Source organism: Esox lucius, chromosome 13 (assembly GCF_011004845.1).
Source record: "Esox lucius isolate fEsoLuc1 chromosome 13, fEsoLuc1.pri, whole genome shotgun sequence".
Lineage (NCBI taxonomy): Eukaryota > Metazoa > Chordata > Actinopteri > Esociformes > Esocidae > Esox > Esox lucius.
The window spans coordinates 30,448,465-30,462,075 of record NC_047581.1 but is presented as its reverse complement, the minus strand read 5'-3'; the positions used below and the strand labels follow the sequence as shown (position 1 = coordinate 30,462,075).

General features: G+C 41.8%; 1 protein-coding gene across 4 annotated transcripts in view; it reads left to right on the top strand.

The window, feature by feature from the left end:
* Window positions 1-216: 216 nt before the first annotated feature.
* The window catches only part of rusc2 (RUN and SH3 domain containing 2), a 33,087-nt gene continuing 19,692 nt past the window's right edge, over window positions 217-13,611 (top strand). Inside the window, exons 1-2 of one of the 4 annotated variants that reach the window (XM_029124660.2) lie at window positions 217-425; window positions 11,297-11,351. The gene's annotated coding sequence lies outside the window, so the exon portion shown is untranslated. The remainder of the gene's footprint in view (window positions 426-11,296; window positions 11,352-13,611) is intronic. The other 3 variants (XM_029124659.2, XM_029124661.2, XM_029124662.2) reach the window with 3 other exon arrangements.

Sequence of the window (13,611 nt, the reverse complement as noted above, 5' to 3'; positions counted from 1 at the left end):
GTTTGGTGAGGGCAATCATTATACGCTATTCCTGCGATTTCATTTTACAAATGTTACATTAGTCTGGGTGACGGACCCCATCAGACTACGAGTCGACCAGTAGCTATAGTCTCCAAAAAGCTGATCATCTACGTAGGCCTATTGCGCCTTACGGAATCCGTATGCAGGATTAGCTGAAACAATACGGATCCTATTAAATTGAGCGGCTGAAGCGTCGTTGACGTAACAACGCAGGACCTGCCCTGTTCTACGCCGCTGCTGGCTCTCGACAACTGCAACCAGAGATATAGTTGCAACGCTGGTCGCAAGCACATAAAAAAACATTCAAAGCTTCAAGGATTATTGTTCGGGTAGTAACTGCCAACAAATTACAATATTTTGATACTAATGAAAGGATAATCACACCACTGACAACCTGCTTAAACGTAAGTAGCCTACGCCGCAGTGTGTATTTATGAAGGTAGAATGTGGTGAGAGGTAGGGGAGTAATGCAGAATTGCCTTCACAGCATCACGTCGGGAGCTGGGAAAATCATGCCGTAGCATCATAACGGGAAAGGTGCAGCAAAATGTGGACTCGACACAAAAGGTGGCCATTGACAATAGGCCTATGTCGTTTCGATTCTCTTCGTATGTAGACAATGCACATGTATTTTACTGTTGCTTAATCCCATTGTTCGTTTTCTGTATTGGATCTAGAGAACGTTTCGCGGTGGTAAATATAACGCCAACATTCTTATTCGGGTTAAAACGTTTCTTTGTTGCATCTCAGCGTTGCACACATCAAATTAGGAAACCGATAGATTATATCATATGGGGTTAGGTAACAAGACGGTCAGACACGTATCTGTTTCACCGAATTTCTGCGGCACAAAGGCTAGCAGGCTGTGTTTTGACACTGGGCACGAGGCGGTGGATGATGATGGTGGAGGCAGGGCTCCAAGACATGAAGGCCAGTTATTGAGAGCAAACATCAACAACGGCCCTTGATTTTGTTGACTTCGGCAGTCCATGTATTTTCGGCAGTCTGTTTGCGGGTGTTTAGACTAGAGTGTCGGATCTTAGTCTGTGTCTGGGATGGAATATAGCCAGGGCTGCAACACAACGGGCCTCTGCTCTACCCGTTACATTCGTGACACCATCTGTAGGTGGGGTATATATAGCCTTGTCTATACCGACCTGGGTTCGCGCCTTTCCTTGATCACTGACATACATTCTATGAGTGGTGATGTTATATTGTTGTCAAAGGAAGATTTTGTTGACAGCAGATTTCACCTGTTGTCATGTCCACATTCTTTCGTCACTTAATCAATTAAACAGTTGATACGAGCCCCCATGCAATACGATCGGAAAATCGGTGCCTGGTAACCGATGCTAATAGATTTGCGTAAAATAGTAAATGTCGTAAATAAATAAATATGGTACATAGGTTCTTCGGCTAGCCTATAAAACATTGCGTCTATTACGGTAACAACATATCTCCTACTGGGCTCCCTATTGCTTTGCGGTTTTATCGCCGTGCGTTTAACCTACGTACTCCTTGGCATTTGATGTGGACGTCTGCTTGACCGACATTCGAGAGAGACTGAGAGCGCGCCGCGTGCTGTGTCTGTGAAAGTGTGGCCTATCCTCCTGTTATGTAACCTGTGTGTTTTCCATCTTACTTCTGGGTTGTCCAGAACTTTCCTGTGTGATTTCATTTCACTCACCACATACAGAGAGAACAGGTCATTTCTCTCTGTTAGCCCTCACGTTCTTCTGCCTCATAGCTTTATGCGTCCACCCCCCCCCCCCCCCCCCCCCCCCCCCCCCCCCCCCCACCTTTGGGGGCCTGTGGGCTCTGGTTGCGTGTAAAGCACTACAAATTGAATAGGGTACCGCTTAGGTTGGGTTCAAAGCGACACATCTACATCTCAGTGGAGTACTGGAACATCTGTCATGGTTTGTTGTAATAGAATGCTAGTAGTGGGTCTGAACCAGTAACTCTACCGTGGCTGATGAGAACAGAGCGCCACTTATGCCTTAACGGTTCACAACAGACCTTGTCACAGAGGTTGTATTACGGCAACTTAGAGGTTGCTTTACAGGCTACATGTCATGTTACAGGCGATACTGGCTGTATTACAGGCCACATAGACATTGTATTACAGGCTATACACATCATATTACAGGCTACATAGAAGTGATATTGCCGGCTACATAGAGGTTGGACTAGAGCAGTGGTTCCCAACCAGGGGTACTAGGACCCCTGGGGGTACTTGGCCTCTCCACAGGGGGTACTTGAAAACACTCATGACACCATAGACTTACTAGTGAAATTAACATGAGGGGGTACTTAAGGGGTACTGAAAGCAGTGCAAAAACATTTTGGGGGTACAGTAACTGAAAAAAGTTGGGAGACACTGTACTAGAGGCTACACAGAGGTTGTATTACAGGCCTTATAGACGCTGTAATACAGGCTATACAGTCTCTATTACAGGCTACATAGAAATGGTATTACAGGATACATAGAAGTGTCATTTCAGGCTACATAGAGGTTATATTACAGAATACAGCAGGGCCACACCAGCAGACATGCAGGTGAAGCGAGAGATAGAAATGGTACGGATGACCTGGCTGTGAGGTTGCTGACTGGGCTAGACCCACACACATTTCCTGTTTATCTCTGCTGACCAAGGGTTACATAAGGAGAGGGCTTTTCAACAACGACTGCAGACACATTGCACTGAGCAGACATATGCTCTGTCTACAAATCTGGCACAACATGTACAATTACACATTGTAGTAAATGGGATATTGAGAAAAAGGGAGAGGGAGAGAGAGAGCTGAAGGGATACATGCAGTGAGTGAACTAGAGAGATGGAGGAATGAAGACAGATGGAGGAATATAGAGATGGAAGGACAGAGAGAGAGAAATGGAGGAATAGAGAGAGATAGCGTGAGAGAGGTGGAGAGATGGAGAGAGATGGAATGATAGAGGTGGAAGAATAGAGAGTGATAGAGAGAGATGGAGAAATGGAGGAATAGCGAGACGAAAGATGGAGGGATAGAGAGTGATGGAGGAATGGAGAGTGATGGAGGAATAGAGAGAAGCGGGGGTCAGAGGGAGGGGCATGATCACTAAGGTGTGGCCCCACCACAGTCGGGTCTCGGGCAGGCCTATCAGCCTCTTTGTCTCTGTAGCAACCAACTGCACCATGGAGACAACAGAAAAAAGCCTCCTCCCTCCCTCACAGCAGGGGGGGGCAGAGGAAGATGGTGGGGTGGAAGAAAGAGAGAGGGAGGGGGAGGTTATGCATTAGCACTGTGGTTTCCTGAGAGAAGTAGTGGAGGTTAACGAGAAGCAGGTAGATGGATGGACGGAATGACGACACATTCAGTAATGATGTGAGGATGCTGACACAGGGAGTCAGAGGAGTGAGAGATGTAGGGGAGGGGCCAGGAGTGTTTTGGAGTGGGACCGGATGAGAGTGTTCACCACCATATTGGCACCAGGACAGCTGTGCCCGGGCCTCCAAAATGAGTCCAGGATGTTGGGGGACGCTGGTGAAAGCACATGACTGCTTGTCAAAACATTGAATTAAAGGGATCGCATCTGAGCATTGGTGTGTGGCTATCTCCTTATCCATGCTAAGTCAACTACAGATGACATGACAGATACGCACATTCACCAGTATTAGAGCGAGAGACTGCAATGGTGCATGCCTACTCTGGAACAGTGTTGAGTGTTTACAGTAGGAATATCTACAATAAAATATGTTAATTAAATGTGCAACCTTCTGAAAAGGGGTTCTGAACAGGTTATTTGGATGTGCCAAAGGTTTTATGTAGAATATTTCCAGGTTCCATACTGAACCCTCTGTGAATAGGGACGTGCATTGGACCATTTTTTACTATCTAAATAGTATGTGTTGTTATTCGAATAGTATTCGGCTAACCGAAATACATGTTTTTAAAAACTACCGATACCACATGAGCGCTACTACATAAAGCGCGAAGAACAGGGTGTTGTTCTCATGTAATGTCGGCTCAATGACCGTTCGTGTGACAAGAAAGCGACTGCGTGCATGGAGGACTGTGTGGTTGACACGCAAAACTACAGAACTACACTGAACAAAATTATGAACGCAACACTTTTGTTTTTGCCCCCATTTATCATGAGCTGAACTCAAAGATCTAAGACTTTCTCTATGTACACAAAAGGCCTATTTCTCTCAAATATTGTTCACAAATCTGTCTAAATCTGTGTTAGTGAGCACTTCTCCTTTGCTGAGATAATCCAACCACCTAACAGGTGTGGCATATCAAGATGCTGATTAGACAGCATGATTATTGCACAGGTGTGCCTTAGGCTGGCCACAATATAAGGCCACTCTAAAATGTGCAGTTTCACTGTGAAAATAGGCCTTTTGTGTACATAGAGAAAGTCTTAGATCTTTGAGTTCAGCTCATGGTAAATGGGGGCAAAAACAAAAGTGTTGCGTTGATAATTTTGTTCAGTGTAGAAGACAATATTAATGAACACACAACATTGAGATTATTGGATGGAAAAGTCTAGAGAAGCTAGTTAGCCAAGCTAGCCAGCTATTTGCTTAACTCACCATTTTCTGCACTCTCAACCGCCTTTCGATTCTATAGCTAAACTTTACATAGCATTTTTTGGACAAATATTTTTTCCGGAAGTAACATTAATTCAGTGAATATAGTCCATCTTCCCTTGAATTAGTTGACTTTCATCCACTTGCTAACAGTAGGCTAAGAAGTATATATTGTGTCATTCTGACTGACTGGGCCAGACCTCACTACTACTGCTTTGATTGAGGAACATAAACAACAAACACGTTTGAAGGAGTGAATGTTATAAAAGCGACTTAAAACATTTTACTGTTTTAAAAATGTCATGGTATATCATCATATGTAAAAAAAAAATGATTGGAATTTTATAAGTATGTAGACAAAAAACATTCAAGTCTATTTATTTCAACCAAAGAAATACATACACGTAAAAAATGGGGGTTAATTGAATACACACACAAGTATTCGAATACTAAATACATTTCCGGTATTCGAATATTCGACTCTCCGTGCCCATCCCTGTTGGAACCAAACAGAGTTCTCCCCGGAACTAAAAATACTCTTAATGTCTCTCTTATGGTGTCATACAAAATAGGCCTTTTAGGTTCTCAATAGCCACGTTATGTCTATGAGAATACAGCTGTAACCAGCAGTGGTTGTATTGGGATGTTTGATCATAATACATTTTCACATGCAAACTGGCTTCTGCATGCATAAAAATAACATCGTCAAAATTACAAAGAAATAATAATAATCAGATTCGACGTACAATTGCAAGTCGGGCCAGTGCAACAGGATTGAGCGTTTGCTCAGTGACAAAACTCACTGCAACATCTGCCGTGGAACCCCTGAGTCACCCAGTCAGCAGTATGTTTTATGTCAGGGGACGGTTTTAGAAGTCAACCTTGAGCCCTGAATGGACATGTGAGATGGTCCCCTCTGTCCATCTGTGAGCAGAGAGTTGCCTTCACTGTTATTAATTCACAAAGACTTTAGCAGGAACTTCTCATGTAAGTATAATCGAGTTAGATGCAAGAATCCCCAACCTGCTCATAGGAATGTGTAACAATGAATATCTCTTTGGTCTTGACAGAACTTGGGAAATCGTCTTCTGTGCCCATTGGATGTAGAATAATCTAAACAAATACAGCAGCTTGATGTTGCCTTTTGGGAAGTAAAATATAAATAGGCATTTTTTTACATTTTAAAATGGTTAACTATTATCATGTTGTAATTTGTGTATTTTGTTAGTTTTAACAGGGCATGCTTGTAAATGACAACCTCGGTCAGTGGCACTACACTGTATAAATATCAAATTAAAATATTGTAATTAAAGGAGTAGTCCATTTCAGTAGTGGCATGAAGCTAGTTTATGTCATACCAGTAATCTTGCTTGTCAGAGACATTGTGACACCTCTCGTTTTTAGCTACTGAGATCAGTGAGTGAACATCATCCTCCATTGTTTCCTATGAGAGAGGAAATAGGAGTGCCAGAGGAACACACACACACACAAACATATCTACACGCACTCAAACATATCTGCACACACACACACATATTCTGTATTCACACACATAAACATGTCCACGGACACACTCTCACAGATATCCAAACACACACACACACACACACAGAGGTTATTTGATAAGGTAGACTGAGTCCGTAAGGATTCTGAAAGTGGTTTTACATCCCAGGTCGCCATTCAGGAACAAACTCTATTACATAAGGACCTATAAACCATGTGGTTACAATCCTGAATGCTGATTCGCTGATAGCCATGGTGTATTAGATCGTACAATGTGGCTGACTAACAGGCTTTTTAATTTTAAAATTGGGTTCATGGTTGAAATAGAGCACCTCAGGGGTGCTCTATAATATACAACAGTTAAGTGCTGTATCCAGGCCCTCTGCGTCACATTGGACAGAAGAACAGCTCTTGGCTGCGGTTTATTGGCCTTACACCAAACATGCACTCATACCTTTTTGCTTAAAGAAATCAGTGCTAATGCACATATTTCAGCTGAAGTGCTGAAACAGAATCTTTCAGCTATGTTTCAGTTCAGCATTCCATGTTTCTTCTTTCTTCCTTAGCAAAGGGAGAGCAAGAGTGTGTGTGTGTGTGTGTGTGTGAGACAGAATGGCAGAAAGAGGAGAGAGATACAGAGGAGAAAGAGAGATTGAGAAAGAGCAGGACCCCTAACAAAGGCTCTTTCAGTCAGTGCACACACACACACACACACACATAATCACAGAGAAGCTTTGACACACACAGACACAAACACACACATAGAGTAGCAGAGGACACATAGATCAGGAGGGGAGAGAGGAATAGTGTTGAGAGTAAGGGCAAGAAGTGAGGAAGCGGGAGAATGGAGTAGGGTGAAAAGAGACCTGGACAGGTGTGTGATAGGGTTGGTCATGATTTCTGCTGGACAGTTAAAACGCTCTACTATAAATAGTATTAAAAACTTTGGAGCGACTGGTATTAAAACGATGTACAAAAATACATTCTAAAAGCAGTTGCATGGTTTGCTTTGTTTTAGCCTACATCAAACTGCAAAATGTTTTGTGAAAGCAGACTGGGTTGAGATCAGTTCCAAAATTGCAATTTCAGTCAATTCCAGAAGTGCACTGACATTCCAATTACAATGTTCTCCAATTCTTCGCAATGTTTAAAGAAATGGAATATGAATTAAAATAAGTCTTACTAGAAGTGATTGAAATTTCAATTACCACAACCAAGGAACCAGAATATTCTCGTCCTTTGAACGACTGAATTGTGGAGTTGGTTGTAATCACATCATCTCCATCCCCACCACACCCAACACTGGCTGTTTCTCTTGTTGCGCACGGTGCACTTTCTCTGGGAAGGTCTGATCTAAGTCCCAGCCCTGTTCCTGGAAGTGCAGCCCCAGTGATGTAAGAGACAGGAAGGGATGGATGGAGGAAGTATACGCAGACAGGGATTGAGGATGTCCTTTGTTGCAGCTTTTCCTTTCCCTAAAGTGTGTGTGTGTGTGTGCTTAACCCAGAATAGGAACCCCCACCCCATTTCTAAGACACCAACATTGTGTTTATTCAGGTCGCTGGGCCCGCCCCATTCCTTTCCTCCCTCCTATTTTTGTTTCTCTTATTCAGCAAGTTCAATTCTAACGTAATTTATTGGCCTAGCTTAAAAACCATCAGACGCTCTTTCAGTCAGTCCCTCTTTCCCCTCTTTCTTTCTTTCTAATCTGTCTTTAATTTTCTTCATTGGCATGGGAAACATAACATTGCCAAAGCCAAACATTACACACCAAAGTCTCAAAGGTTTAAAGGTCCTTTTAGTATTATATTATTTTATATTTACAGTGTTGAAATAGTTAAAGTATGAATGCCAAGGGACAATAAATGAAGTAATATATGTCTTTATGTTTACACAGTGCTTACACTCCATGGATTGGCCTTTCTTCATGGTGTATGGGTCACAGTTCTTGCTCCTGTGCCTGCATATTGATGTATTTCACCTAACAGATGCAGAAGTTTATCAATGTTGGTTTTTGTTTTCAAATTCTTTGTTGGCCTGTATGATCTGAGGGAAATAAGTGTCCTGTAATGTGGTTTTACATTTGTCAGGAGGTCATAAAGGGCAGCTCTGTTTCCACCTGATTCTTGTCATCAGTGTGCATGAACACTGTCTTCTCTTAAGAGCTAGGTCTACCTCTGAGGGCCTTTCTCAAAGCAAGTACATGCTCACTGAGTCATGCTCACATGGTCAAGACTTTTCTTACGTTGGGGTCTGTTATAGTGGACAGATATTCTACCACTCTGTACTCTGTTTAGGGGCTAACCACATTGCTGCCCTGGGACTAAGTGGGGTCTGTTGGTGTCATGGACAGAGCCCCAAGTCTCCGTCTTTCTCTCAGTCGGGGTATTAGTTGAAATTGAGGCATGAGAAAGCCTGCACATATCTGTGTGTGTTCCCGCTTACGTGGACCAGTGGTGGCCCACTATGAGCACAACCAATCCCCAAGACGATACCTGCTACAATGGGCGTCCAGCTGCCCACTGCCTGTTCACAGTAATGCTGAGCATGTTTACCGTCAGCAGTAGACGATGACAATAATGTTTTCATACTGTATTTAGTGGTTGTTTGGTGCGTTTGTGTGATGACGGTTAGTTAATTTGCGTGTGTGTGTGAGATTAGGGTTAGATCATTTGACCTCAAATCCCTTGTCCAGCCCATATACCAGCTGTTATTGTTTTTCTGCCAGTTCCCATGGTAACAAGAAGTTGTTTTGGACGCTAATGCTTTGGTTTTTTTCATAATTCCCAAAGACTGCCTCTTTCCCATTGGTTCTTGCACTTAGGGGTACCTATGATTGGCTCTTTTTGAAGCATGGAATACCTCTCACTAGTGAATGAGTTCTGATATATGCTAATGAGTATTCATTGGTGGCCCAAACTGGATTTCGCCTGGAAAAATCCAGATCTATCCTGTAGTTGAATTTAATATTTTATATCTACACGGTCTTCAGCCTGGGGTCTGGTTTTGGTTTAACCTTGAAAATGTGAAAATTTAATAAAAATAACTATTATGTATATAGTTAGAGAGATATAACTTCCTGAGTGGTGTTTTTGTTGGGGTTTGGGTTTCCAAAATCAGGAATATCAAATTCCAAATTAAGGGAAGGAGGGAAATTTGTTCAAAGATTATTATAGATTTGAGGGTAAATGGAAAAGAAAAAAGGGGTTTATTTTGGAAGAAAATGTAAAATCTGTCAATATAATATTTAAAACAACATCAGTGCAAAGATTGATTAATTTTAAGTGTAACAAATTTCAAATAATAAATAGAAAAAAATTATATTATATTGCCTTGAAATAGCTATATTAAGAAAGTGTAAATTCACCAATATAAAGTAATTTAGTTCACACAGTTGTCAAGACTGACTAGAAGTAGTGTTGTATACATTTTCGTTCCCCCGTGGGAATAAAAACAACCAAATGAGCTGTAATGGGGGTCCCTGTAAAAGAAACGTTTTAAGACTTCTATAAGAGTCTGGGGATAATAGTGTTATCTTAAAGTCCTCTTCTCAGCAAACCAGTGCAAGGATAGCTTTAGCTTTTCTCAGTTGAGAGCGATAAGGTGCGTGTGCGGGATTAAGCTTTTAATGAGATGAATGCCGTCGTTTTGTGTGTCGGAGAGTTGACATGTAGGCTAACTCGTGTGTTGTGTGGGTGTTCTGGTGGTGATGTGCAGCATAGGGATGCTTCGTTGGGTTTTGGCTCTTAGCTGATGACTCGTAGGCAGACACCTTCACAGGGATTTAGGGCTCAGCGTAAGCTACGACCTACTGTATTTACACCACATTGACAAACTTAGTTCCTGTAAACCTAGTTACGATTTGACGTGTGTCTGTTTTAACAGTGCTGCGCTGCCATTTGCCCAGTGTCCTTATTCATGCAGCTAAAGTTAGCAATGTGTTGGTTGCTTTCTATCCATTGCCTGTTCTTTAAAAAGTAAGTTTAGGCTAATATTTACACAATCAAGGCCTGCTTGTTTCCCTCCAGGTTCCAGGGCAGATTTCACTCCATGTTGTTAATTCTATTGCTACATTGTTTGTTATGGTTTGAACTTTAAAGCACAAGTTTGGGGCTATTTTTATAACCTTACCGACATCCTATTCTGTACCTAGTGCACTACTTTATAGTTGAATGGGGTAGCATTTAGGATGAGCAATCTGTGTGTTTCAGTGTATGTTTTGCCCTTAACTGTTCTTTTTGTTCTACTTCCACCAAACTTTGTCTCTAAACAGAAATTAATTGTCATGACAACAATCGAGCCAACCCGCCTGTATATGGTTCTTATTTAATTAAATTATAGTGTGTGTAATATTAAATTATATGTACATAAAACAAGAGATACCTTTATTCCCATATGATAACAGTTGAATGCGTTGTTTATAGCAATTATTTTCAAGTCCTTTACTGAAAGCTTAAGAAGCATAATATATTATGTAAGACTTGGTAAAAGCCCCCACTGTATGTTGCATCCTTCAAAGGTAATAGCCTAATGGCCTCTTCTTAACAATAATATGGCACATTTAACCCCAACCTGATCCTTCAGCCAATCCCTTAATCCAATTTGAAGAGTCAACTGCGGATGCTAGCACTGTAGGCTAAGGCTGTTAGCATCTGTCTGATTTTGTGTGTTGGATATGCTTGTCCTCAGAGTGCTAACATGCTAGGCTATTGCTGTTACCATCTGGTGTGGGGACTGTTGGGTTATTCTTAGTGAGTTAAGATTAGCTAATTTGCTAGGCTAATCCTGTTAGCATCACTTTCACTATCTAGGACGGGAATCACATAGACACAGTGTAGCCATTTTAATGTTGGTTCTATGTAGCTCACTTGGTAATAGCAAACCATTTGGAACATGATGGTTGTGAGTTTAATTCCTGTGGTCATAAAAGAAATGTAAACTACACTGACAACTCTGTCATTCTGCTAAAATTATTCAATACAGTAAATAGCTTATAAGCCTAATAGAAACATAAAAATGTGTAAAGTAATGTTTGCATTTTTCTGTGGGATAATAGATGGCTATAAAACTCATACAAGTATTAATTGTTTAAAGGGTTATAAAATAAATGATATTTACTACATTCAATAGAGTATGGATTTTTGTCTGTATCAATCCAATGTATTTAAATTAATCAAACCTTTTTACATCCACAGTTGTCACAAAGTGCTTTTTCGGATACCCAATCTGAAACCCCAGGTCTACAGAGAAGTAAGCCATTATTCCTGACAAAGCTATTTGGCAGTGGCTGATGTTGGTAGTTTATACTACCGTCTGGAAAAGCAGTGGGTTGTGGACTCAAGAGTCTGTACATCTGTGGCACCTGTCAAAAGAGGCATTTCAGTTTGCAACGGGATTGAATGGATCTGGCCTTCCGTGAGTGTGTGTGTGTGTGTGTGTGTGTGTGTGTGTGTGCGCGTGTGTGTGTGTGTGTGTGTGTGGTACAAGCCACTGCATCTAACACCAGTCAGTTACTGCTACTCTACTAAAGGTCAACATTTATTTACTGTCACTGTCATACCCCCCTTTTCTGTCTGCCTGTCTGTCTCTCTGTAGTCTCTCTGTCTGTCACTCTCTGCTCTCTTTCTTTGTGTCTGTCTCTCTCTCTCTCTCTCTGTTTAGCTCTCTGCTTTCTCTTTGTCTCTCTATCTCTTCCTCTCTCTGTCTCTATCTCCGCCTGCCTCTCTGCTCTCTTTATGCCTGAGTCCTTGATCTCTGTTCTGTCACTAAAGTGTTCATCTGTTTTCCCCCATCTCTCTTTATCTCAGTAGCTCTCCTTGGTTTTCTTGCAAGTGGTGTTAGAATGGGGATTGTAAATATATCCTGGATTTTGTCTAAATTAGGATAAATCTATCCAGGATTACTTGTGAGTAGGTGTTGAGTCTGGATTAGGCCAACAAACGAGCACCTTTCTCCCAGTTAGCTTATGAGAAAGCTGTGTTACCAGTGGCTTTGAGCAGATGTTGGAGATGACAGCATGAGAGAGACGTTCTGTGCTTCGAGTTCTGAAGATCTGCATGCTCTGTTGGGCTCAGACCTCCTACTGCTGCCGAGCTGTCTGTTGTATGCGTTGCTGCGGCAACAAGGAGAACAATATGCTGTGTGCAACTGGGACTGAGAGAGGACCTAAGTCTTTCCAGTTTCTGCATGTGTGTGTGTGAATGTGCCTGTGTTTTGCGTAAAGAGAGGAGGTGGGGAGAGAACCTCACAATTTCCAACTCACATGGCACTGACTCATGAGTCATGACTATCTTGTTATTTAAAGCAGTGTTTTTCTCCTGGGGACTCCCAGCCATTCCATGTTTTAGATGTATTGTAAAGCTAGCGCACCCAAACAACCTGTCTACTCATTAAGTCCTTGACTGCTCGAATCAGAGAAGATAGTTCAGAGTTGTGAGACTTCTTGGGCTACCCAAGAGGCATTTAGGACTAGTTATTTTTAGTCCCAAGACTAGATATTTAAAGAGTCAGAAGCTTAGTTATTTAAACAGTCGCAAGATGAGTAATTTAAACAGTTGGAAGAAGAGCAAATGTCTCTTACTGAGTGAATGAGTGACTGACTGACTACCCCTTGTTTAATGGCGTAGTGGTTAGAAACGCGGCCTGCAAAGCACTCAACCAGTGTTTGTGCCTCGCCCGCAGACAAAACAAATTACGTATTAGGATTGTTTCAGGATAGACAAAAACTTGGCTGGCTTCAGTAGCTACATTATAGTAAGCCTGATATAAAACTGTTTACGGTTGTATTGTGACTTTTTCTGGTGGATTTTTTAAGTACACATTCGTGCATGTTTTATGGTGTAATAGCCTATACAGCACAACCCTTTGTGCAGTAAAAGAGGAGGGGTTTCCATGATTCTGTTGTCTTTTCACTGGACGAAATACAGGTGCTGGTCATAAAATTAGAATATCATCAAAAAGTGAAACTTGAAGAATGTATACATTCATTCCACACAGACTGATATATTTCATTAATTTTGATGATTATAACCGACAACTAATGAAAATCCCAAATTCAGTATCTCTGAAAATTTGAATATTTCTTAAGACCAATACAAAAAAAGCATTTTTAGAAATGTTGGCCAACTGAAAAGTATGAACATGAAAAGTATGAGCATGTACAGCACTCAATACTTAGTTGGGGCTCCTTTTGCCTGAATGACTGCAGCAATGCGGCGTGGCATGGAGTCGATCAGTCTGTGGCACTGCTCAGGTGTTATCAGAGCCCAGGTTGCTCTGATAGTGGCCTTCAGCTCTTCTGCATTGTTGGGTCTGGCGTATCGCATCTTCCTCTTCACAATACCCCATAGATTTTCTATAGGGTTACGGTCAGGCGAGTTTGCTGGCCAATTAAGAACAGGGATACCATGGTCCTTAAACCAGGTACTGGTAGCTTTGGCACTGTGTGCAGGTGCCAAGTCCTGTTGGAAAATGAAATCTGCATCTCCATAAAGTTGGTCAGCAGCAGGAA